Below are 27,116 nucleotides of genomic sequence, written 5' to 3'. Positions count from 1 at the left end.
TGTTGGTAACAACGTTCCCGGGAAGAAGCTTCGGAAAGAGGAGAATTTTCTCGTGCTCGCGTCTTCTTTTTTGCTCCCGCTCGCCCGTTCGCTCGTCCTTTTCTTTCGCGTCGAATTTCACCGTTCTACTTTGCATGTCTTTGCAAAGAAAAGGACTCGGCCGGGGTGAGCTTCCTTGCAGGATACAGAGAGGCGACCGAAGGGAGACCAGAGACGGCGAGGGGGGTTGGCGGAGAAAAAGGACAGAGAAGGTAAGAGAGAAATGATAATCCATTCGGCGGTCATAACGCAGAGCCCGGCACCGTAAAGCTCACCAGACAAGAAATACGGCCAACCAACCGGCCTCTCTCTCTCCGCTTCTCTCTCTCTTTCTCCATCTCTTTCCGTGGCCTCTCACCCATCCTCCTATTTGCTCCTTTACCCCGCAGCGAACTTACCCTTGGTTATATGCAAACCGCCATCGTTCCCTCCGGGCCAGTCATAAACTTACTGAATTATATTACGCGGACCCGCTACCTCTCTGTCCACCCCGTCTTTCTTCCCCCTTTGTTCCCGCGACGCTCTTCACCCGTTCATCTTTTTTTTTTTTCTTCCCTCCTCTCTCCGCGTCGTTTTTTTTCTTATAAATCGCGTAGCAAGTTGCAACAGGGCGAGTGACGTTCTTTAGAAACCGATGGAATGCTAATAAGACGTGATTCCGCTGTGAATACCATTCATTCATTGTTCTAGATTACTATACGTATAAAAATTGAAGTGGGTCTACGTTGCGAGATAAAAACCGCACATTTTAATGAGCGGAATCGCATTAATTACTCTCGGTACTATTTGTAACAACATAACGGTGTTCTTCAAATCGATGGTACTTAAGAATCTCGTAAAAAAAAATTTTAATTTATTTAAGTTTATTATATCATACGTTACATTTCTCCCCTTCCTCGCAATTATAAATATAACGTTACGTGCTAAATATTAACGATAAAGTTTCCTTATTGCGTAAGAAAAAAAAAAAAAAAATTTGCTTTGAGTGTCGGTGGTTCCGAGAGCGATTTATAAATTCACCGGACGTTTTTGCCTCGTTTAGCCTCGATTTTCCGCAAGTTAATTCGCATCGGGCGCCAGAAGTCGACGTGCATGACGACATCGATCGGTCCACTCTCAATGTCGTCACTGACGATGGGCGAGAAGCAACGGCGACAAGCAGGGTCATTACTGAATGCAAATCATAGTTCGGCGCGATCGATGAGTTTGCACGGTGTTCCACGAGCGGACGAGCGAGCGAGCAAGCGGCGTGCGTAACGCCGTTTAACCGTTTAGGGGTTCGTAGCGCTCCAACGGGGTGAGAATCGGCCGCCACCCGGCTTGACACGCGCCTCGTTGCCCGGCACTGTCGATCAGGCTCTTTTTTTTCCTCCTCGTCGCATTTTAATAACCACGCCACGTAACGTAACCACCCTCCTTTCACGTGGGCGTCGGCGCGCTTATCAGCGTTTATAATATCCAGAAGAAGTAATACACGAGGGAACAACTTCGCGGCAGCTTCGTAGCGACCCGCCGTCGGAGCTAATGTCCCATTAAATCTAGCACCGGGGGACGTCTTTAACGGAATCTATTAAAAGACAAAGGAAATAACCCGCGTTAGATAAAAAAAAAAAAAATATCTCTTACAACTAATTCCAACGGTATATCGAACACTGCATCTTTCTGCAAGAAGAAACACGTACGCGTATCACTCGTGCACACTCGCCCATCGCTACTCGCAGCTATCGTGGGCCAACGGGATAGGAAAATCTCAGCGGATTGAGTCGTCATCATTGTTCTCTAGGACAGTGTGTATCAAATCGTCCATTATAATTGGAACGATGGCGTGGCACGTGCTGCAGCAACGCGCGCGCGATTACAGTAAGACCTGCTCGTATATTATTCCTACGGAATCATAACTCCGAGTCTCGGTATCGAATCGAATTACACGGCGATCGCCGGCCGGATGAGTTTGGACGAGCGGACGATCAATCGGCCGAAAGGGGGTGAGCCGTCGGGACGTCTTCGCACGCTTGTGTACGCATGCTGAGTGCACGCGCGTCGAACAATAATGCGTTTTCGCGCCACTGCAGCCGCCGATCGGTCCTCGTTGATGATGCGTGTGTTTGCGCGTGTATATGCGTTCCGAATCTGTGCCCGTGCGAGTATATACCGGCTCGGTTCTTTTTACGTGTCGCCCTCCTGCTGCACGGCACGAGCGGTCACGTGCCTCCGGTAACTACGCCCGCCTCCCCTCTGGTTCACCCTGTCACCAAGCCACCCACTTTAGACGCCCCCGAGAGAACCCCCGACCCTACCTACCCTCGTCACCTCCGCGACGAGCTTTTTCGCTCGCTTTTATGTCCTCTTGGTCCTTCTTTTTTTTACCCCCCTTCCCCGCTACCCTCGCAGCTGATGCAGCGCGCGCGTCCGTCACTTTAATAAAAACCTACTTACCTTCCCGACGCCGCGAACGAGGACGCGGCGCGTGTCACTTGCCTCGGCGCGAAATTATCGGTGTACGTATTAACGATCCTAACATATGACATAAGCATGTAAACGTGCAAGACTTCAATTCAGAGCGGCAATTATAGTACCGGGAATCCTGCACTTTTTATTAAAATATGCAAAATTACGCGTTGCAACGGACGAATTACTACTAATGTCGTTTGAACGAAGATCACAAACCGGACGTGTCTCGGCCAGACGAATGTCAGCGCGGAAAATTCACGTGGTTGAGACGAACGGTCAGGCATCGTTCCACGGGCAGTTTGTCGCGCGCTTGTTTTGACGGAGAAGGTCCGATCGTTTCGTCACTCGCGACTCCGCCGTCGCGTGTCGTTTGCATAAGCAAGCGTCAACGACGGCGCGACGACAATGTGAAAATGTACGCGACACGGGGCCGGGCACTCCAACCATCGCCGTTGAACTTTAATATTACAAAAAGCTGTAATCCGGCGAACGAACTACCTGGAGCGTTAACCTCGGGCGCCCAATTTATAAAAATAACGATGAAATTACTGTTGCGTGAAGTGTAGCGTCATACAGGACACCGATGCACCGGCGTTGCATTGCGCGCGAAAGGATGACGGCTATTCGGAGCGGCGCGCGAGAAGGACGGGAGACGGTGACAGGGGGGTTGCTAGCCGGGCCGGCCACCGAGGGGGAGGGTTGGGACACGGGTTGGTGCATCGTTGCGCAAGGGGTACCGTGATGTGCGTTTTGTCCGTCATCGGCTACCGGACCATCGGGGCGTCGTTGTTTTAGTCCGCGTTCGCGTTTTACGTTCGAAAAAATATGCGCACTGGCACGTGAGCTAATCGGTGGTAATAACGAAATCTCGGATCCGATTAATTAAAACGGGCAGACGTGCGGCGCCGCTCGAGAAAACGAGCTCTTGGAATTCTTCCGGTTGTATGTGTGCGCCGATAACGCGTATCGTCTCCTATTGCGCCTCATCCTCCCGGTCACCCTCTTTCCCACTTTCTCCTCCCTTCCCCTCCCCCGTTTTCCCCTTTTCGCTCTCGTTTTCCCGGAGGCGCTCTCGCGGAATAAATACCCGCGAAAATGTTCGTCGGAGATGAAATTAATTCTTTTTTTATTTGTATTATTTTTATTTTATTTTTATTTTTTTTTATTTTATTTCATACGCAGCGGGTTTCAAGAGCGATGCAATTTGCGTTATTGCGTATTAATAGCATTGGTGGCCTTGCGAAAAATTCCGATTCAGTTATAAAACATCAATTGGGAGAAGCAGTCACGTATCCGGTTTGTCGTTACAATGCGATAAAATTCGGTGCGATGTTTCCATCAGCTTTTAATAAATTGGCTATCTAACTAATCAACTAACTTCGTCAATGAGCAAAATAGATGATGCAATAAAAATGTAAATATCTAATATATTTATTACGCACGTAATTATTCTCTGATCAACGCTAGTTAAACGGTAGCTATAAATAGTGTACGTAATTCCCAGCTGCTTGCGGGACAAAGCAAGTAATATTGCCGTAACTTTTTGCAGCCGCTTCCGCGATCGTCGAAAGTAGGAACGCGGCGTATGATAGCATCGTTGCGATAATCGCGAGGGGGAAAAAAAGCGGCGTCCAAGTGAGCACGTGTTTCGGTCCTCGCGGTTATTAGATCACGATGAATCACAGAAAGAGACGACTTTTCCCGCGCGATCGTCGTCCTCGGAAAGACGGAGGGGTCCGCTCGACAATCACTCGACTTCTACATCGTCCTCCTTTACCATCGTCGCTGCTAGCACGCCACCTTGTCCTCCTCCCTTTCCTCTGCAATCCTCATCGAGCCGATGCTAACAATGTTTGCAGATATATTGCGTCTCACGCATCACTTGCTCCGCAAATTGTTTTATAAACAGATTATAGCGACAGCCGGGTCGCTACCACCGTAACGCTGGTAATATACCCCGAGACCAACCCCCGCGATCCTCCCTCGACCGCTACCTCACACGCGGACCATTTCGTGCTTGAGGGTGACGGTTTTCAGTGAGAATCTTCTCCTACACAATCGGAGAGAGCTATGAGAGAGAATCGTATCTTAGACTATATCTCGCATCGCCTTTGGAACTTTTTTTTTTCAAGATTTTTATCACGAGCTTACCACGGCGTATATAGAACGTTCGCGCACCGTTTACGTGGATTATAGGAGCATTAATGTTGCAGTTTGTAAAGTTTATTGTATTGAAAAATTTTTTAATAATGTTACAAAATTGAATTATATATACGCTCACGATCATTATCGAGTAAGTCGCTTTGCGTATGATTCGATGCTATAAACATACTCGGTGTGATAATAGTACACGGCAATTTACGTTAAAACGAGTTTAAATTGGATTAATACGTATTGTAACTCTTGCGCTCAATGCGGGTTACATCCCGTAGCGCACGAGGTAGAACCTCTAATAACGGAGTATCGGATATCGATAACGCGATACCAGTTTCACGAAAACAAGCAGCTGTACAACGTGCAAAAATTTCCACCGACTCTGCACGATATAAACCAATATGCTCGTTGTATCTTTCTTATTGACGAGAAAAATTTGTTTTATAATTGCTCATCAAATTAAAAAAAAAAAATAATATATTGGATTTTTTAAATTTCGAAAGAGTAACAATCTTCGCAAAAGTTTGAGAAATGAAACACTGAAAATAGTAATATAATTTAAAACTTACATCTTCTACACTTTACATAATTTGGTTTATAAGCTGAATTTTTACGTATATTTTTTACAGATTTTTTTTTTTTTAATTACTTAATCATGCACAATGTGCTTTATGATAAAATAAGTATATAACAAGATTTTTTGATGGCTACGAGAAATAGTATACTTACTGGTGGACTTAAATATTTTTGCACGAATAAGGAGATGATCGTAGATAGTTAGGTGCCAACGAGAGCGCATCGAATTCTTAATTCCGGGAGTGGGAAAAATCTGGCGGAATCGATGAACGCGGTTCATTGGCTCGGTAATAGCGGTTACCCGTTGCACAGAGCGGAACGCGGTCCTTATTGCGGTGAACCTGAGACTTAATGGCCTGTGACCCGAGCATGCCACTACTGCTTGGGTACACAGGGCGTCCACGAAGAGAGTGTGCATGCCGAGAACTTAGTTATTCCTACGAAGCCGGAAGAGCTAACGTCTCCGGCATCGCGACGCGCCTGCCGGGCGTCTCCGGTCGCGTGGCTTTATGGTCCCGCATAATCCTCCCTTTGCGATCGAAATGGCTGCACCCCTCCGTCCGTATGATGATTCCTTTGGCAAGATTTTCCCGAGATATCGCGACAAGTCTTTCACGCGTCAGTGACCAAGCTTGACTATCATTTTCATGGCGTGCAAAGTTGCACTGAAGATTATAAAATCTTGTGTGTGACATCGTAAATGAAGATATTAATTTTATCCTATCGAAAAAAAAAAAAAAATACGAAACAGAAAAATATTCGGAATATTACAGTAGATACTTTTGAGCCTTGCTTAACAGGAGTTTTATAACAACGATTTGGGAGCTTGAAAGCGACGATTGTTCTCGGAATCGCGAAAACGTCTCGTTTATTTGTTGTGGAGGAAGACGCCTCGAGCTCGCCGTGCGCATCAAATGATTTTTCGTCGCAATATGCATATTAATTAAAAGAAAAAAGAATGTTTCGAGCAACGATTATTTTGTATAGAAACCTTGAAAAAGATTGCCTTCGCAAGACTTTCTAAACATTTTATTATAAAACTTCTTGTTTCTTTTTTTAATCTTAGAACTTCATAAATTAATTTACCGATATTTATGGCACATTAGCCAGATTTTCCAGTGTATTCGAGTTTTCTTTTCTTATCGTTTTTCTGCCGAAGGCAAAACTGCCTCTTCGAACCGATCATTAAAGCGGCCACAAAAAAAAGAGAGGAAGAGAGAGGCGCTCAGTAGCGCGACCCACGAGATGCACCCTGCACGATTACCTACCCAATTTCGAATATAATTTTCTTATTAGCTATAAAATCCAATCAACGTCGACGTTGCCTAGCCGCATGTCGAGTTAGCCGACCCTTCGTCGTTTCCCCCCCTTTTTCTCTTTCTCTCTCTCACTTCCTCTCTCGGGATTTTGCATGCGAAACAAGCGGGACAAGGACGACGATGAAACATAGGAAAACGCGATAAGAGAGGACGGGAGAAGATAAGGGAGGGTGAGAGAGCATGACAGAGAAACGGAGGCTGCCTCGGAAAGGCAGGAGGTCGACGAGGTAGCGAGAGAGGAATCAAGTTAACCGGGTCTACCGCTCTTTCTCACTTATTTCGCGGGCCGCGCATAATGCGATTCCCGCGACCGTCTCTGATGTTGTGCTGAAGCCAACCAACCCCCGTAACCCCCGAAGGCAAGGCCACCGTGAACTAGCCCTGCCCTTTGTTTTCCGCGCGGTCCTTCCAATTATACCTAAATAAAAGAGCGCACGGGGAGCGGACCCTCGTTCCTGCCTTCCGTTCTGTTTCTCTTCTTCCTACTTCTTCGCTAGGCGCTATCTCATCCCGCCGTTTTCCCGCAGTTTTCTTGGTTCTTGAGACTCTTGGCCTCTTCATTATACCGCTGCTCCAGAGTTTTACGATATGGTTTTCGAATGGGAAATCTCATAGGCGAAGAGTCCGCAGTAAAGGTACAAGACGCAGCAAGATGAAAGTTAAGATTGAACGTCCACTTGCCATAATTTTTGTGATGAAATAATATTAAACGCGTTGGGTACCGTGCAAAATTACAGTTACGCAGTAAAGAACAGAAATAAAATAGAGAGAAAAATCCAGTATATTTAATATGTACCTTAAAATTTTTTAAAGAAAAGGGAACGCTTCGAAAAGTAATTAAATGTAATACCTAAAACAAAATGTCATTTTTCGATCGAAACCGCGACAGAATAAAACGAGCGAAGACCGAAGGACAATTGCTGTCACGATCTTGCTTTACTCTCTTTTTTTCTCTCTCTCTCTTTCTCTCTTTTTACTCTGCTTTAGAATTATTGTATTCTTCTCGTTCACGTTGATACGTTTCAACCGGCCTACCGCGGAAGAGAATAATGGGCGCATCCTGCTGCAGGACATTGAATGGAAGAAGAGAGGGACCGCCGTACCTTACGCCAGGATCTCTCCGCTAAAGGAGAGACAGTGCCACCCTCCTCTTCTATGCGCCTCGCTAGGTACAGAGAGAGACCACGAACTTGAATCAATTAAAGTTTAATCCGGAACCGAGATCGCGGGGAAATTTGCCCCCTTGTCCACGTCTCCCGTCCTTCTGTTCCGTTACTCTTTCCCCGACTTTTTGTTCTTCTTTTGCTTTTGTGCTTCCGCGTCTCTAGAACACATTACTCGGCAATATTAAAACCGCGGTCACTTGTGCGCGCTTTAAAAGGCAATTTTACACGTAGCGATAAAATAATATCAAAAGTATTATTTTTATACACAGTCATCAAGTAATGCAAACTAGTATTTTTGATTAATAATCTTTTTGCGTAATTTTTACTTTTTGTATCTGTACATTCTTATAGTCTACCGTATGGTATACAGATTTCTTGATTTTAAACGATAAAGTACTTCTCTTTCTGGGTACGATTTTGTCGCCGTTGGTGGGCACAGTATTTTAGAACGTTATCTAAGTAAATTGCGTTTAAAATTTAGAGTGTATTTTTTCTTCAGAAAATTTACGGGTTAATTAAATAAATTTATTTCGATTTTTAATTTTCTAATTTAAAATGTACAATTTATAATATTTTGGTTAGATATAACTAAACGGAGAATGTGTAGTCGGGGAGTCATGGCTTTTAACGGAGAACAGAGATGGCCAAGGGAGATTTCTCGATGGCACGATCGAAACTTCCGGCCCGACTCATCAGCACGCGTCACCCCATATTACGGATAACTACTCTTTCCGCTCGTTGCGAATCCCCATTGTCAAGGGAGCCCTTCGCGTAAGCGATACAGTTTGGGAGCCCCCCCGCCATGCAGATCCCCTCATGTCTCATAGAAAAGAAGCTATCCAATTTGACTGTCGTCCTCTCTCCATTTTTCTGTTACATCTTTCTATTTTATTCCTTTTACATTTGTGCAAATTGTTTAACTGAAAAGAAAAGAGAGATTTTAATTTTTACCGTTTACTAGCAACGCTGCGATATACGATCATGTAGAGATGCTTGAAAAATGATTATCGTTAAAAAAAAAAAAAGAAAATTATACGCGTTTCTAATTAGTATTTTAATTAAGCAGTTAAAAATAAATTTATCTAATATCTAAGCATGATTTCTAATAATTTAAACTTTTTTAAAACGTACAATTTATTTCTTTACAAACTATTTAATTCTTTATTATTTTTACGTAACGTTATTAAAATGATCGCGTGATATTGACGAATAATGAAAAATTATTCTTTTTTTTTTGTAAATAAAAAATTATGTTGATCTCAACGTTGCTCCGGCGAAGCAGGATGCCTCTCCGAGGCCCTCCTCCTTCTCTCAAAATAGTCAGGTCGGATTCTCTTCCACAAGATACTCGTGAAAATCGTAGATAACTATAATCGAGCGAATACGGCACTCTCGAAACACACGCCCAACAAACCGGCTGCGGTTCGTTTAATGAATTACTTTTGCGACTCGCGCGGATAATTAAATCCGCGCGACGCGGTACGACGACACTCTCGTTTTATTAATTATAATGACCTTTTTCACAAATCATCACACACATACACACACACACACACACACACATATCACAAAATTAATTCGTCCGAGTTAACGACACTCCTGGAACGAACGACGAATCGAATGGATTCGTTTATTGAATATTAACAATAAGATACTCTTTCGAAATAGCCTTTTTTTTTCAGGGAAGCTTCTTCTTCAGAGAAGACTCCTTTGGAGTAAACTAACTCTTTCAAAGTAGTTTTCTCTTTCAGAGTAGTCTCTTCTTCAGAATAGCCTCTCCGTCGGGGTAGTCTTCAGAGAACTCTTTCGGGGTAGCCTCTCCTTTGAGTAATTTTTTCGGGGTTTTTATCTAAACAGAACATAAATTCTTTGCATCCGTAGTCTCGGTGCTTCCAACTTTCCTTCGTACACCGTCAAACAATGGAATACTCACGAGAGTGTATCCGCCTGACCTGTTTGCCAGTAAATGCAAATGCGCCAAGTTTCATCGCTGATTCAAGCGACAATATCTCATTTTTGCGTCTTCCAGACAAAAGTGTGCTAAATCTTATTCTTTTTACGTCAGTAATTACGGTTAAAGAATTAGCCAGCAATTGTTCTCCCTGCGGTACCGTCCGAGTCGCAAGAATAACAAATAAAATTTCTAAGAAATTATTTCTTTCGACCGCCGTTTAACTGCATTCCGTAAATTAAAACGAATATATATGTATGTATTATTTTGGGTACTGCATCTTCTTACGGGCGCTAATAAATTGATATTGTAGCAGTATTTGCATAATGCTGACAGCAGTTGCTTTAAATATTTTTTATCCTAATATTACCGAGATGTAACATTTTTTTTTTATTATTAATATAATGTGAATTACATTTCTTAGCGCTGTCGAGGCAGGTGGCCAGTTTCTAATCTCGTCAAAAAACATGATTTTTTAATATTTCATTTTGAACTATAACCAATAGAGAAGTTATGGTCGCAAAAACTAGTCTAGCCGGAACAAAAAGTCGAACTTTTCTACGCCATCAGAGCGATTTGGCGATCGCTCGGTCTTCCCATCTCAGTTCCGAGAGTGCTTCGACTTTGCTCTCCTTTTCCGGTTTCTCCGTTCGACGAACTTTTCGAGCGAGACCCGTGCATTTCGTAAAAACGTTTTTTTTTTTTCGATAACTACGATGAAGTTTTATGAGGTAAAGTGCCAAACCATGGACCACCAGGGATACGAAACGCGGTTTCGAATATGTGATAGATACTAAGATCGCAAACAGTAGTAGGATATATTTTCTTCATTTTACTGCAGGCTATGTAAAGACTCTAATTAATCATAATGATGCTAAAATTGCATTTTACTCACGTGAATTATAGGACCATTCTGATCAACCACTCATTTGAGAGACCGATGCGAAAAAAATATTAATGAAAAATGTTTTGTTCTTTTAAATATCCGCGGGCTACGCGATGTGAATTAATAAATTATGTGCAAGCTCTCCCGATACTGACCACTTTTTCCAACGCATTTCGTTTCAATCTCCATATTCAGATAAATATTTTCGCCTAATTGTTAGTTAATAAGCCGTAAAGCATGGAAAAATTAATAATTTTCGTACAAATGGAACGTAATAATATCACTCGCCATAAATCGTATTACGGGGGAGGAGGGAGGGGAGAGAAAAAAAAAAAAAAAACGTCGAATGGCCGCTGGCTGATCTGGCGATGGAAGGATACTGTACGCAAATCGGGATCGCTGACCACGATAAAACAATTCTACGAAATGCTCTTTAGATTAAAATGCGTGCAAAATGAGAAGCGCAAATTGCCGTATGAATTGTTGGCGGTATTATCGAATACGGTCCTCGTGAAAGTAATATTCGTATTTCAAAAATGAAGAATAACCGTGCACCGTGAAGAGTGCATTTTGCGAGCTTGTTACACGGCCGGGCATAAATGCAAAAATCCCCGGTACGCGTATGGTAATCGTGAACGTTCGCAGGAAAATCTCCCCTTCTTCGCGATGAATCCTTGCCGTCGATGTACCCGCCGCGCGGAAAAAGTCGATCTGCATACTCCACATCGTCCGTCGGAAGGAAATCGCCGTGACGGTCGTCGATCGAGCATGACGAAGCGCCTGTACGATTTCCCGGCTCGGTAGAGAAATTCGTTACGATCAGCCTTCGCGACCGGCTTAATCACAGCGGCGATGTAAAACGGAATATAAACGCATCTTTTTTTTTTTTTATATTTATCTCTGTTATGTCACAAATTAAAATAATTATAATTTTCACGACGCTTCAACGTTTTATTTTTCAAACGTTATTTGTAATTGACGTTACACGCGCCGATTGAGAAATTATTTATTGTCCTCGCGATTTTACAGTTGGCACGCTGAGAATAATAAAAATCACTCTTCAAATATGTCCGCGTATTTTCGGGGATCCTGCAGAAACCGCGCGCTGTGTTGCGAAACGTAAAAGTGCCGTTCAATTTTTTGGCGAGACGCGGTCTTAGCTTCCGAGGCACGCGCATTTCCAACAATAGAAAGTTTGCTCAAGTCTTCCAGCTGTCAGCACGCGCTGATTCGCGAAATCAACGAGAGACCTGCGGGTTTCTCTCATGTAGGTACCTTGCCCGAAAAATTCGTGCGAAGTGTTCGAATGTGTTCCATTGTCTCCCTAGCCGTTGTATCGGTCGTTTATCAAATAGCTGCAGTTAATCCGGTTACGGGCGGTCGCGCAAGGCGGCGGAAGACAGCGGGAAATCGCAAGAGGGAAAAGCGGGCCGCGCTACGGGGGCGGATAAGGGGGCTCGCTGATTGCAGCGAGTAATGACGGGGGTCCGAGGGGTGTGCAGTAGCCTGGAAGTAAGCAAAAATTTTAAATTTAGTTACGCAGCTCTCGCGCGCGACCCCGACTCGGTCATCTTCGTCGAGGTTTACGAATGCCGCGAATGCGGAACGGAATGAGTCAGCGACTCGATAATAGTTCGGCTACGCAACGACAGCGATGACGAAGAAGCCTTATATCAGGCGTGCTTGGAAAGTTAAATATCTGTTCCTCATAACGCATGCATTTAAAATATAAACTAAAATTTTTTGTTAAGGGTACCATTAAAAAATTCATATCGATGATTAAATATTTTATATCTTTATTAAAAAAAAAATATTACATAAAGTACATTTTGTATATTTAAATAAAATACGTGTGCCCAACGTGCCCAGCCGGTGAGATAATGTCGCGAGTAGGCCAATGATCCGGCCGTTGTTCGTGTTCACTGAAAACGACGGCGGTATCGGCGTTAGGAGGGTGGTAGCGAGCTTTAATAAGGGCTGCCGAATTTCACACTGACTTGGCGGAGGCCGGGGTCGGGAGAAGGTTTTTCGCGGCGACGAAACCACCCCCGAGCGGCGGCTCGGAGGGATACCCGGGGATAAAATCGACGGCCGACAAGAAGGGAAAAGATTCGTGGGGCGAATAGCGTGATAGGGGGAAGAGACGGGGGGCGTGCGGCTGATCGGCTCAAATAAAGTTCGGGTCGCGCTCTCCGCGCGCGTGCCTGCGCACGCACACGCGCCGTTTCGCGTACACGGCGAGCGAGCTAAGCGATCGACAGCCGGATTATTGGAGTATTAGAACTTGTCTCATAACTCACGGACCTAATGGCCTCTGACCCGGCGATTCGGCGATACGCTGCGTATTGCTTTTGACGCGATGGAGGATATATGTCGGTCCGCCGCGCTTCTATTTTTTTCGTCTTGATATTTTTTCGGCAGTTCGAGGATGGACGACCGGGCGGATATTATTATACGTCCGAATTCTTTTAGCACAGACCTATTTTCGATCCTTTTTTTTTTTATTTTTTCTTTTACTTTCGCTTTTTTAGGCACAAACCTACATTTACGTTGATTTAGATCAAGATTGAGAATCGAACTTTCAAATTTAATATAAATATATAATAAAATGGTTGGATTAGCAAGGAATACGATATATGGAAAACGTGATTATACCAATAATGTATGAATTATTGGATTTTCGCCAGAACGCGGTTTGTATCAAACGTCGGGACGGAATCAGGACTAAAAATCGGGGCGCGGAGCCAGAGATTCGTCTCGCGAGGGACACTTCGGTCAGGAAAGCGAACAGCTGCGAGCACGCTAGCTCGCGCTCGAAAGAGCGCGTCAGGCGGACTCGCAACAGGATTGTTTTAATGCCATTTAAACTAATCGAATTAGAGAATGAACCGATGTGACGATACGGTACGATAAAAAAGAACGGGCGGGCGAGCGCGGGGACCGCGGCTGAGACTCGAATGGGCGAGGGAGTGGAAGGGAGACCGGGAAGGGGGGTGGCGGTGGACGGATGGGCACGCAAAAGGGGCGCGTGGATGTGCAACAACAACCCCCCAGCCTCCTGCAAACTCCGCAGCTGCCAGGCGCAGCGCCCGCTCGGCCGGAAGTAACGCGACTACTGCCTACAACACGTCTCCGTCTCGCTCTCCCGCTGTCTATCTCGCTGCCGCCACCCTCCTTCGCTCCGCGTGCTTTCTCCGTTTCTCTTTGTCATATCTCTCTTACTCGCGCTCATCATCACCCGCTGCCGACTCGCACACCCGTCCCACTGTCATTTACATGCGTACACACTCCGGGGGGATGATGCGAGTCTCCTCTCGCTCGCTCTCTCTCCCTTTTTCCTCTCGTCGCGGTTGACTCCGCGCGGGAACGCGTGCGGAGCGCGATTCGCATCAGGCGGAAGCGTATCCCGCGGTTCTCTTCCGCGTTATGAAACTGCCGAGGAGAAATGCGACGTCGCGACGCCCACGTCAACGCCGACTACGACAACGTCCCGACACGCTCGCGAACCCGAAGAGATTGCGGCACGCTAAAATTTTTGCACGACCGCGTAAATGCCGGTAACCGAAATTAGTTCCTTTGCGCGGGCAACTTTTTTTTTTTTTTTTTTTTTTTTTAATTTGATACACTTTTTCCCCTCAATTTTTTTACGTCGTACAAAAGAACCTCCAGCATCTTTTACCCAGTTACGTGTCGTGTATTAAGCTGTATTCAATTTGGTACGTCTAGGAGGCGATATTTCAAATATCACTTTCTGTCCGATTGTCCACAGTTGACGAAACTTATTCGCGTCGAATCGGATTTTTTCTAGATCGGCAACTCTACACGTGTTTATCGAGTACGCGCCGTTTGCGAAGAACAAGTCCATCGTGCAATAATTATAAATTGCGCGAGATCCCACCGTGAACGAATAACTGACACATGTACATTTATGGAGAGAGAAATATATGTACCTAAGTATGTTTCAAATGCACCGTTAGCGATTCAATATTCGCGTCAGTTTTCTTCTTTATCCGGATGTATTTAATTATTTTATTACACGTTTGTAATAAATGCATTAATACGCTATTATTTATATACAATAATTAGCAGCAACAATGCGTTTTCCGTTATGAGAAAATTGATCGTTAAGTTTCAGTGTGTTAACAAAACATATCGAAACATTGCGACATTAACTGTCGCGTTGCAATGAGCACCACAATGTAATATGTGCACTTAAACGACAAATTAAATTGCGCCGAGACACCCCAGCATATATCGGGTATGTAGCATGCCTGTTGCCTATTACAGGTCTCCCCTTTGTTCTCCCTCTTTACCTGTTCTCTTCGTCAGTAAATTACGCACACCCTCTTCTCTCATTAATGCATTCAAAAGCCACTTCAATACTGCGTACTCATCTATTCGAAGGCATGATTATTCAATGACGCAATAATGAACGTAAATAAAACGTGTAATTATAAAATATTTCTTGGTTTTATAATAGTTAATGAGATCAAGTTCCGCGTGCACGATGCAGCCATAAAAAAAATTACATTGATAAAATCGTAGTTTATTATTAAAAAAAAAAAAATAATTTAGTACGACATTATAAAAATAGTAAAAAAAAAAATGGGGAAGGAGATAAATTAAATTTACAAGAAGCAGCGGCAGAGCAACGAGTTTAAGAATGATTTGCGATTTCTCTTGAAAATTTTCAAAGTATTTTTCATAGTCAGTCTCGTCCTACCGCAGCGGGTGGGAAGTATCTTGCGAAACAATTTTTAATTAAAAATCGTGACAATTAGCAATTCCCGCCGAAATCACGCGGGATCGAGGGGCAGCCAAGATTCGCGATGTTAATTTCGCGAAACTTGAGATACACCGGGGGGAGAGGAAGAAGTACCGAACGCAAAAGCATAAAAATCGTGCGTGTGGCCCGTACGCGATGCTTGCACCTCCACGCGCATGGAATCTCGCGCCGATCCAACCCTCCATCAAGAGCATCGCGAGGACGACCGGTAGTAACCCTCCTATCGACGTCGCTCCGCCTTCTGCCACCACTCTCGTTGCACCCTGATAGCCGTCTGGTGCGCATAGTCGCCTATGGGGTTGCAGCTCTCGTTGGTGCAACGCCATCGGGATCCGCCAGCATCCCTTTTCACTCCGTGCAACCCTTCAACGATGCGCCCGACTATCTGTCCAACCGCTCGTCCATCCGCATCCCTCTCGACGATCTGCATTCCGTTCCATCCATCCTCAACCGCCGCGGCAGATGCGAACGCGTCGTCTCCAAATCAACGATACTAACTTCTCGCGGATGCTCTTCTTCTCACCCCGTCTCTCCTCTCCGCTCGAAACTTTCGAGTCTGTAGCTTTCATTTTCCCAGCAATACGGTGTTGCTCGATCTTTTGTTTGTCAGGTCGTGTACACATCAGCGACACACAAAACATCGTTTACGTTCATATCTGGATACACAGATTTAGAAATAAAAAAATATAAAGGAGTACTTTTTAGATAATCGTTGTGCAATTTATTTAAGATATCGATGCTATTTAATCTAAAAGAAGTACGATAGCAGTTTTTTTTTTAACTAATTGTTTTTTTTTTTATGATCCTCACAATTTTACATTTCGCATTCTTTATTGGATATTAAAATAACTATTAAAAGTATTAATCTACATGGTTGGAGAATAAATCAACTCTCAATTAAATAACAATAAATTTTTATTAATCTGATTATATAATACTGGAATTATATAATCTTATGGACAAATACGATTTTTTTTTAATTTTTCGTTTGGTAAAAAAAGCATCACTTTCATTTCATAATATACATCTAATACATTAACAAATATTTAATCCTCGCGTTTTCGTGAATTCAGTATTCACCCTAATGCAAATTCCATAGAGATATTAATTTGCATATTGCTGAGGTACATTTTTGAGCTTCAAAGTTACATTATACATATTTGTAACACATCATGGGCGGCAATATCGCGGAAAAATTCTTTTGAAAATTTATTCATAAAGATTTTAATCCATTAATATTTATCGTAATTAAATTCTTGAAACGTTAAAATTATTATATATATATATTTTTTTTTTTTTCAAATAATTTCGCCGAAGTATAATTAATTATATTGAAATCTGTAAATTTTTACAGTACGCATAAAAATTACAATACTTATTTGAGGGGCCATTTAATGAATATGAATTACGCGTATGCAAATGCAGCCGGATGTAAATCAAAATCGTAAATGTCGAGCTTGAGTCTCCTTTTACATTCTAACGCGAGAGATATGGATGATTCCGCAACTTGCTCTTTACCCTATCCTCCGCATCTTGTTTCGCATCTCCATCGTGACTCACGATGAAGAGGACACATCGACTTTAAACCTCGGGCGAACGGGCAACCTCCAGACCCTGCTACGAATCTCCTTTCATTAGTTGGAGTGGGAAACCATCCAGCCAACCAGCCAACCTACCTACCTGCCAACTAACCATACATCCAACCACCGCAACGACCTACCCACCGTCACCACTACTATTTCACCGACGTGGCGTCATCGCGAACAAACCGAAGCCTTCATGATCCACTCTCGTTCGTGGTGCCCGGCTCCTGATCTTACGTGCGGTTGACTCGTTTTCAATGAATACAATGCCGCGGCAGATCATATCGAATATGAAAACGGAAAATCAACGAGTGCTTCAGCCGTCCCGCTGCTCGACACGATCCGCGTCCGGCTACCCGTCGATTCGGCGCTTTGTCGAATTAAGTAGGAATGATAGCACGAAAGATAAAACGCGAGAATAGGTACGATATATATCCTCTCGAACATTGAATTCGTTGTAGGTTTCAGTAGCACGCCGAGACGTAATGAACTCTCGATTTAATGAACGCGCAAATTAGTGAACGTACGTTTCTCGATGACATTTTACAGACAGACGCGATAGTTATTGCTTCGATCTTTCTTGCATTATAACTTTCTAAAAAAAAAAAAAATTATTTTTAATTAAAAAGAATTAACAGTGTAAAAAGATGTACATGAGCTAGTAATGATTTACTCAGGTTATGCCCTTTTCTTTGTACTTAGCCCCGTTTCGCGAGGGCTCGTATCCACTTCGTTAGGCGAACCACTTGCCGTTGTTTCCAAAGCGCAAGCAAACTATGCACTTTATCCCCTAAACAACTACCAGTGCCTTTAACCCACTTACAGCCCCAACTTGCCGTAGACAGATATTCACAACCGAAGTCCGCTCGAATCGATTAATCCGGGTTTAGATGATGCATCGTGTAATATTTAGCTCGATCATGCGAAGCAGAATTATGCGAACGTACGAGCGAATGCACATCCGACGTAGGCAAAGCGATTTCTGCGGCATGTGAAAAATACACGTGAGTAAAAAAAATTCGATTAGCCAGAAGTGTATCGGATATCGGAATCCTCCACATCATTTCACCACGTCTTCATACGTAACGTGCATGTCATATATAAAACACAGAAAATTGCAAGGAGAGTATTCTCGTAACATCGTATCGATAGCAAAGGATGATAACCTCTTACGTCAGATCTTATGTGTATATACCTATTTCTTTTTTATTTCACTATATCGGTTAATTATACATTACTACTATCGATCGAACGGTAATTAACAACGTTTAGTTTAGTTGGAAATCACTACGCGTCTCGATTAAAAGCAAAGTCTGCAATTAAATCGAATGAAATGTACTCAATTTCGTTCAAATATATTTTAAATCCTCTCACGCGCTCGGCAAATAAAATACACGTTAAGATTTTGCAGTAATATAATTTCTGTAATCCTCCAAAAAAAAAAAAATTAATAATGTCTTAAAAAATAATCTAAATATTATAGTAGCAAATTTTTTTTTTTGTGGATAATAAGGTCGATGCGATACTTTTTTATAACGTAATAAATCGTCGACTTCAAAATCGTCGAAACACGTCGTGGACGGCAAGATACGTAATTAACTACCCGCAATTTTTTTTTTTTATATTGTTTTTTATTTTTTTACGACGTGCATTGCGATGTAGGGCTGAATAACTCGGTCGGGAAGATCCACGATGCGCGCGCTGAGCTGACCGAAGAGCCCTCGATCTTTCGACTGCTCGTACGTAGGCACGAGTACGAGCAGAAGCGTGAAAAAGGAGGCAAAGGCTTCTTTTATTACCGCTCCTCGGCGTTGTCGCTACCGACGCTGATGCTTCTGCTAGCTCTTCAGCCCTCCTGGTGAGAGGGATCTCTCTCCGGTAGTCTGTGCACAAAGCTTATTATGCCGGCTTGGCTCTCTTCGTCCAAGGAGCTCCAGAAACGTGCTCGCTCTGCCATGGTACAAGTTAAGTTGATGGCACTTGACGAACATCCTTCCTGTCTACATCTCTGAATCGGTGGAATGCCTTTACCCAGGCGCGTTTCTGTCGCGCTTCCTCTCCCGACTCTTTTGCTCCTCGTCTCTCTATGCATCGACAATGCGCGCTTCCGTCTTCGCGATATGTCATAACAAATACGTTGGATAGATAATCTTTGGTTATAAAGCGTACGTCGGAACCGGACAGCGTGCTGCGTTCACTGACGACGTTTTTTGCGCGCCCGAAAGTTTCGACGCTGCGATCTTTAACGAACGGAAACCACGATAATACGAATATATTCGCTCGTATATGCCGACGTTGTACTGCGGAGCACCGCGGCTCAACTGATCGTCGTCTACCTCGAAAAGCCTTATATAGGCTTCCCCGAATTTTGTGGTCCACTTAACTAGAAAACCTGGTGCTTATCCGACTCCGGAGCCGCTGCAAAATTACACGCTTCGGCTTATCAAGCCGTGAAACCGGTATTAAGCGTCAGACGAACGAACGCGCGGGAGCCGTTGCACGCGCGCGAGAGGAACCTTCGCTTGCCTTCGCCAAAGAGCCAGAATGCACCAGTAAGCTCGTTTCCTAGGGTCCCTATGTGTAACTGTATACAAGCATTTCGTTCACCTGACCGATCACCCAGACGATATACCGATCAGAACGTCCCGAACGACTTGTGAGCGCCGGAGGGATCTGTTCAATTTTGTAAACTAACTTCTCGTGCCGCAACGATATTGTTTGCGTTTATTACTGAGTGCAAATGTCAGAGAAACAGGGAGAACGAGAGCGACATGGTAGGCAGATAGATGTAAGGCATTATAGAATACTGATAAAAAAAAAAAAAGTTTAAGCTTGTAAGTTTGATAAGCGGGACTAATCAGAAAATAACTAAAACATTATCGTAAAAGTTTTATAATGCAGGTGGAAATATTTTGATAGGGTGTATTTATTATAAAATAATATATTGAGAAAAGTTTGTAAAAAAAAAAAAAAAGATACTAAAATAAATTATATTTTGGAGCCATTTATGCCTAGTATGCTAAAACGTTTATAATAAAATGCCACAGCGTAATATATCGTGTAACTTTGTTGATCTCGTTTAATCAATCGTCGTAACGTAATATTATATGAAACGGTGGCATTGGATTGACACAATTCTATTAATTATTAAACTCGTATTTCGTCAATCTCTCCAGTACTCGCCGCCTGAGTGCTTTCGAATCGGCTGCTTTATATTATATTGTAAAACGCCGTTAAATTACGCGGCGTAATTGTACTCGGTAGATTAAATCAAACATTCCTCATTGATTCTAGACGAAATTGAAATCAAAATCCTATTAGGAATATGCGAGTAATTATGTTGTTATTCTCATGCAATTCTGTTTACTATTGCGACGCACACACGTTTCTCTTTTATCGCTATTATGCTCGGCGTTAACGTGACTCTGCACTCATTAATGAATTTCGGCTCTGCGTTACGTTACTTCGATATCCGATCCGCCTCTGTTTATCAAAATTGATTTCTTCGCTCTGCTTGCACTATGAAAGATTTCGAATCGAAGTAAGCGCTAGCACTCAATGTAATAGCAAATCAAAGACTTGAATCGCCGAAATAGATTAAACGCATGATGTAAACAATATTTTTTCATATCCTATTAATCAAAAGTATTTGTCAGATAAAACTTTCTAGGTAAAATTTTATATTTTTTCTAATGAAACTTTTTTTTTACAATTTTATTGCGAAGTATGAAATTTGCACAGTATAATGTGATGAAAAAAATCATTCACGAGGAAACTCGCGTGTATAATAATTTCTTTCTAAATGTTCTTTTAATAATATAATGGCGCGGGTACGGCCGTCGCTTTTTATTCTTCATTGAGGAAACAAAGGTTGCAACTTCGCAGCTTCGAAATAAAAGAGCAGTGGAGAAAGGAGAAGGAGGCGGGAAAGAGAGCGCAACTTAGGCGGGAAAAGGATGGTGATGGCAATAAGGCGGATGAGAAACCTGGATACAGAAACAGATGCTTGCATTCCTGTTGCCTGGCTTCACCCCCTTCAAGCCAACCCCTACAATGACTGACGGCAGAGACAACGACTCTGAGTTTTCTCTTCGCGAAAAGAGTTTTTTTTTTTTTTTGGCCTAATCTCTGACAGTCAGTAAATGAAACCCTGCCAAAATATGAAGCGAGAAAACTTTTCCCGAGTTTATTTAATAACTTAGGTTTATAAAGATTGATCGTTAAAGCTAAAAACTTTTTTTTTACTTTTCTAAAAAAAAAGACTAAATTTGCAGCTTTAGAGCGAATGTTTATATCAAAATTATTCCGTGCGCACAGTTTCTACGTGTTCGAATACTTTTTATGACAATGCACGCGAGATAAATGAGTGAATTGAAAGCGCTTGCCGCAAAATATCCGATGAGAAATTAATGACATTTCTACGTTGTCAAAGCTTTCAACGATAGCGATAATGACATAATTTTACTGTCGGTATGACGTCGCGCTTCTTCCGCCCTTTAGGTATCGCATTGTTCCGTGTCCAGCCTGCGAAATGACATACGATGTTCACGCATGCGTTAAAAATGGGGAGCAGAGAGATATGCGCGAACGGTGTAACCAGGGAACGTGCGAAATGACGGCTGTGGTTTTCCGCAGAAACAATTTAGAGTCTAAGAAGAAATCCATGCTATCGGTTTAATGGAGAACTCCATAACGCTTTTAAACGCATCTTGATGTCAATTGATTTTGGAATCGCTTTTGTCACATTTGTTACATTTCTGTTAAAAAACTGGAACTTTTACAACTATTTAAATTAGAAATCAAAAACAGTTCGGAGATCAGCGACTCTAATCAGCTTTTTCTTTTTTTTTTTAGATGAAGGGAAGGAGAAACGAATGCGTCTCTCAGTTGATTGGTGCCATGGAGACCGACGTGAGAATCGACTGTACGTCCATGACGGCATCGATTTCAACTCCGGCGAACAATACACGTGGCTAGGAGTGCCCAGAAACGAGAAATGTCTCCCCTCGCTCTCCTGCCGAAACTTCGTTTCACCACCGTCGCAACCCCTAGCCGTCATCGTGTTTCCTCCGTGCATCCTACGGCGGTTGTGCGCGACGTCGGGTAAGTCAAGCGTTCCGCACACAATGGAAGCGGCTTAAACGGCAGTAATTATATTTGCGGGTGAGTGTCGGCTGGATGGCGAGGCTGCGAGTCGACAATGAAAAGACGGCCGGAAAATGTACCGATGACATCGTCGGCAACGTTCTACATTCTACAAATTCACTGAGCACGGACCTCGACGTTGAACGGTACGAAAACAGCGAAATTTTGCTACGACCACCTCCGCAGCCTCGCCAAAAAGCACGATATTTTCGCGGTACCGTCGGAACAAATATCCCAACGTGTGTGTGGATGCACGCGGTGTCTGCAACGCAAACGTCGGGGCGTGCGACAAGGGGGGACGAAATGTAGCTCACCCCCGCCTCGTTATTAATGGCAATACAAATCTCGAGAGTCATCGAGCGCTCTTCAATCTGAATGCCTTCTGCTCGTGACGTCACGCGAAACCGCGCGATTACTCTGCCGTTCTAGGACGGCTCCTCTCGTTCTCGCTTCCCGGCCGCGCTTTTTCGCATCCCGCTCGTCGAGCCCTGTTTCGGGGGCGCCCCTCGTCCACCGAATCGAGTTTGTTGTGTTTTTATTCCCGGTGAATGACTCAATCGGCTCGACTTTGAGATCGCGTAGCGTAAGTGCGCGTAGAGTCGCGCGTGCCCCCAATGGAGGAACACTCGAGAACGGCGTATCACCCGGCGACCCACGGTCTCGCCGTCGCGAGCCGGATGGAAGGAAAAGGGCAGGCGGGAGAGAAAGAGACGTGGAACCTTCAATTAACTTCCCTGATTACATCGTGCCCACATGTGGTGGCACTCTTGAAGTCCGCGTCGCGTGCGCTCGGCTACAGCTCTTAAATTATTTAATTGCACCGCGCGTTACTTCCCCACTACGGCGCGGCTCTCTCGCGCTTTCTTTATGCTCGTCGTACGTCGCTCAAACGGATTTAACCGTCTGGATTTTAGATCGCCAGTCGAGAAATGAATAAGTGATAGGAGTACACTAATCACAATGTTGATCAGTGCCGCGACATGGAAAAACCAGCGGCTGTTTTTTTTTTTTTTTGGCTTTTTTGTTACTCGTAAACAGAAGTCTGTAAGCTGCGTGGCTGCTGTAATAGTGAATAATCTTGTTGAAAGCTATTTTCTATTTTAGTCGCGAATTTCCGGAGGCGCTCTCATTTTGCTCTTGACAATGTTTACGTAGGACACAGCCATTCTCTATTGTCTTTATTAAATCCTATATTCGATTTTTTAAATGCCCTTTCCCACAGTTTCAAAAATAAGTAATTTTTTTAGCAACGTCACTACCAACCATTCGCACCCAGTAGCTTCCCCTTTTTGTAAAAAAAAAAATTATTATATCCATCACAATGCAGCCAATAAACTGGCCTTGTTAAAAACACTGAAAAGCACAATGTTAACTTCTAAAACGGCGGTACGGTAAAAGTTTGTTAACACAAGGAAGCTGAAATGCAAGGGATTTATAGAAATACAAATAATCATATATTTTATCAAAGAAAAAAAAAAAAAATTTACTATACGCTGCTTATTACACTGCTACTAGAATTACACTTCAATCATACGTTATTAAAGAGGCGATCTATCGTCAAAGCGCGAACCATCTTTGTCTTTCGACGAGGCGTGTTACTTCGTACACCGGAAGCGACAACGAGGAAGGACGTTGACGATGTAAGCGTCGGCCTTTGGTGGGCGGGAACATCGGCTCTCTCTATTACCGTGAATCGAATGATAATGAGATTGTTTGACGGCGTCGAGTGCGCGCCTCGCCAGGCCTTCTCTCTCTACGGTCATCGCCGGGGGCTACTATTCTCGAACTATTCGGCGCGCGTAGCATACACACCTACAGTTTCCTGCCACTCTCTCCACGTGCACCTATGTACTCGGGTACATACGCACGCACAGCCGAAACCACGAACTATAATGCAAGCGCTGGCGGTGCATCGGGCGTCAGTAACGAGATGCAGGAAGAGCGGGCGAGGGTGGGTCCACATATGTGCGGCGCAGCGGGCGAGATCGCGATGAAAGTGGAATACAAAGAAAAGGAAGGAGTGCGAACGAGAATTAGAAAGCGGGAGAAAAAATAGGGTAAAAGAAAGTAAAAAGACGCAAAATCGAAAATCCGGAGTATAAAAATAGAGAGGAATGGAGAAAATGTAAAGGAGAGTGAGAGAGAAAGAGAGACGTACGCATGAGAACGGTACAGGTTGACTGATATAGCATCCACCCTCTTCCCTGAGGGTACGAGGTCGAGGGCACTGATATCCGCCCAAATGACTGCCACGTAATCACCGGCTAATTATCCGATAGATACCCGGGAGCTTCCTCTCTGTTTCTCTCTCTCGCCCTCCCTCATTTCTCGCTTCCTCTTCTCACTACCCGGTCTCTTCATCTCGATATCGGCTGCAACCGTTACGAGACAGCACGGTGAATTACCAAAGGGAGGAAACGAAGAGCGAAACGGAGAGGAATACACCGTATAGCGTATGTAGTCGGCCGTCACACGACAAGCACGGTTTCTACATTAAGCCTAACATCAAACGTTAATATCGCTGGTGATCTTGTTTCGTTTCTGATTAATAAATACGTAAAAATTTGCGTACTGAAGGTTCGATAACTTTCGTGTCTCAATTATCGAGCAAATTTTGCAAAATTCCGATTTCAAAACATGTAGAAAGTAATATATTAGCGAATAATTTGCTAACAAGATTTTAGATGTAACTCTCAATAATCGGGTGATCATAATTTGATTCGTAAAGCATTATTGAAACGTTTGTAACGTGTTTTCACATCGTTGAATAATCGCTTGCCTATATTACTTTATTAATGAAAACAAGGTCAGTAACCACTCTCCGGGGTCCTCTATGACGGCTAATACGCGCAAACTAAATAGCATAGCGATGCTAAATCCATCATGGAACATCGTACATACCGTACTGTTAGTATCAAACATCAGCGTTTCAATTACGTTAAAATTAATATTTGATTCTGTATAATTTTGAAAGATATGCGATACATATTTCGTGAATATTCTCGTTAGTGCAAGCTTCGTCGGGCAATTTTTTTTTTTTTTTATTTAATATGCGTAATTTTATCTTCTATCCGGTCCAAGTGTTTTGAGAACGCTCGCCTACTCTTGTTCCGAAACGGAAAACCGAATCATGTAATAAGACTGCACAGTTTATCCAGAAGGCAATTTCGCCGCGCGGAGAAATAGCGTTCGCTATAATTCTATTTTAATAATGAAATATCGACGGTAAAGAATTCAGCTACCTTTCGCCGTGAAATCCAATTACTTATCCGGAGGCTCGCCTTTAGCCCCCGTCGTCCAGGTCGCGGGTTACCGTTATCCCGGAAGATTTACTTTCATCGTGGCCACCGGCGCGGAAGGCCGATTCGCCGGGGCTCGTTCGATTCGCACGCGGCCAAAAGTCGAGCGCAGTTCGACGCGTTCTTTCGATTCCACGCTCAGAATGCGGAATAATTAGTTAACGGTATATACGCGCCGTGTGTGCGCGCCGTACGTGTGCTTCGCGCCGATGTGTGCGTGTGGCGGCGGGCCGTGTCCCCGATGTGTGCACGACCGTGTGCCGCATCTCTTAGATAACATCTAGATCCCGTCCTAAGCCTGACTGACGTTTCTGTGCAGGCGCGTCCCCGAGTGTCCTCGTCGTCGAGGACCACTCTTTGCCGATCCCGTAGATCCCGGCGGATGTGTTTTCTCGCCGAACGTTCTCCCCCTGCATCTCGACAATCTCGCTCGAAGAAGGTCATCCTCCACCTTCCTCTCTTTTTCTCTCTTTCTCTCTCCCGTTTTTTTTTTCTTTCTTACGTGTGCACGATGAAAAACATAATTCGACCTTTTTTTTTTTTCCTTTCCGCCACGTGGCAGCGCGACACAATGCCGATTCATCGCGGTGACACGTAACAAATCTGGCCACGTACCCGTTTGTCTCGGAGTTTGTACAAGCATTCGTCACGCTCGGGCGGGAGATACGCGTCGCTGCTGTTAAAAGGATACATTCGAAGTTACTTCTGCGCGTAATTGCTTAGCCATCGTATTTACGTACCTATACGCCGTAATGATGCTTTAATCGCCGAGCGCGACCGAGCGACGCATTTCTTCCGGAAACTTTGTGAAATGACAATACAAAAATCGAGTATAGGATTTTATAGAGTTAACGGTAAAGAAGCCTTGCATCCTGTATAAATATTGTCACAGTGATCGAACGGTATCGCCTCCGGAAATTTACGACTAAAATAGAGATTTTTCCAAAGTAAGTTTTGATGAGGTCTTGAACGGTACAGCGGTCTATTATTACAAGATTTTCGCCTTATAGGCGAAACGCACCTGCCTCTGTACTTCCTGCTGATTATATTCATTCAATGTGCATTACCAATTTATTATCAATTAAGAAAAACAGATAAAATATAAGTCGCACCACGTACGATTTATCTTTCCGTATCTCAACGCACGGACTAATTAATTAAATGCTGGCGCGAATAATTGTTTTCGATTCCAACGTTATAATTCTGCTTATCTTCGAGCGATCTATAGTTCGCGTATTGTTTTTTTTTCTTTTTTTTTTCCTTTATTTCTTTTTTCTTCTTTTATCGGCAAACGGCTGTTCCATCGGCGGGCGAAATAAACGGGAAGAAGGCGAGAGATCGAGAGCGCGTGGCCGGGCGATTCGATAGGAAAAATACGGCCGCTCGTTCGAGTGAAGTATTTCAATGAATATGAAAGTGACGGGCGCGTAATCCCGGGGCAAATTTATTTGACCTCCTGGATATATCTCCCTTGCGCTGACCTGGGTCCACTGTGACGGGGGGAGGAGACGGGGTGGACAGAGGGGCCCGAGCCCCTCTTCGCAGTAGATAACGTATCGCGGCTTGCGCTATCGTCGAGGACCCCATTCGTTTTATACGCCGTTGCGTATATTACGCCTTGCCGCGGATCCGTAAGGATTGACATATAACTCGTGTCCAATGACCTTTTCACGCTCCATCGAGGCAAGCGGGTCGGCAAGGCCGCGACGGACGCGTTAATTAATTTGCGCAGACCACGCTCTCGCCTCGTCCGTACTCTCA

General features: G+C 43.8%; 1 long non-coding RNA gene across 1 annotated transcript in view; it reads left to right on the top strand.

Moving 5' to 3' along the window:
- LOC139113929 (uncharacterized) overlaps positions 1-27,116 on the top strand; it is a 144,835-nt gene that overhangs the window by 101,415 nt on the left and 16,304 nt on the right. The window contains exon 5 of the long non-coding RNA XR_011547779.1: positions 21,766-22,014. This is a non-coding gene — a long non-coding RNA (uncharacterized lncRNA). The remainder of the gene's footprint in view (positions 1-21,765; positions 22,015-27,116) is intronic.

Source organism: Cardiocondyla obscurior, linkage group LG03, assembly GCF_019399895.1.
Source record: "Cardiocondyla obscurior isolate alpha-2009 linkage group LG03, Cobs3.1, whole genome shotgun sequence".
NCBI lineage: Eukaryota > Metazoa > Arthropoda > Insecta > Hymenoptera > Formicidae > Cardiocondyla > Cardiocondyla obscurior.
The sequence above is the reverse complement of the archived record's forward strand: the minus strand, read 5'-3'. Positions and strand labels throughout refer to the sequence as shown.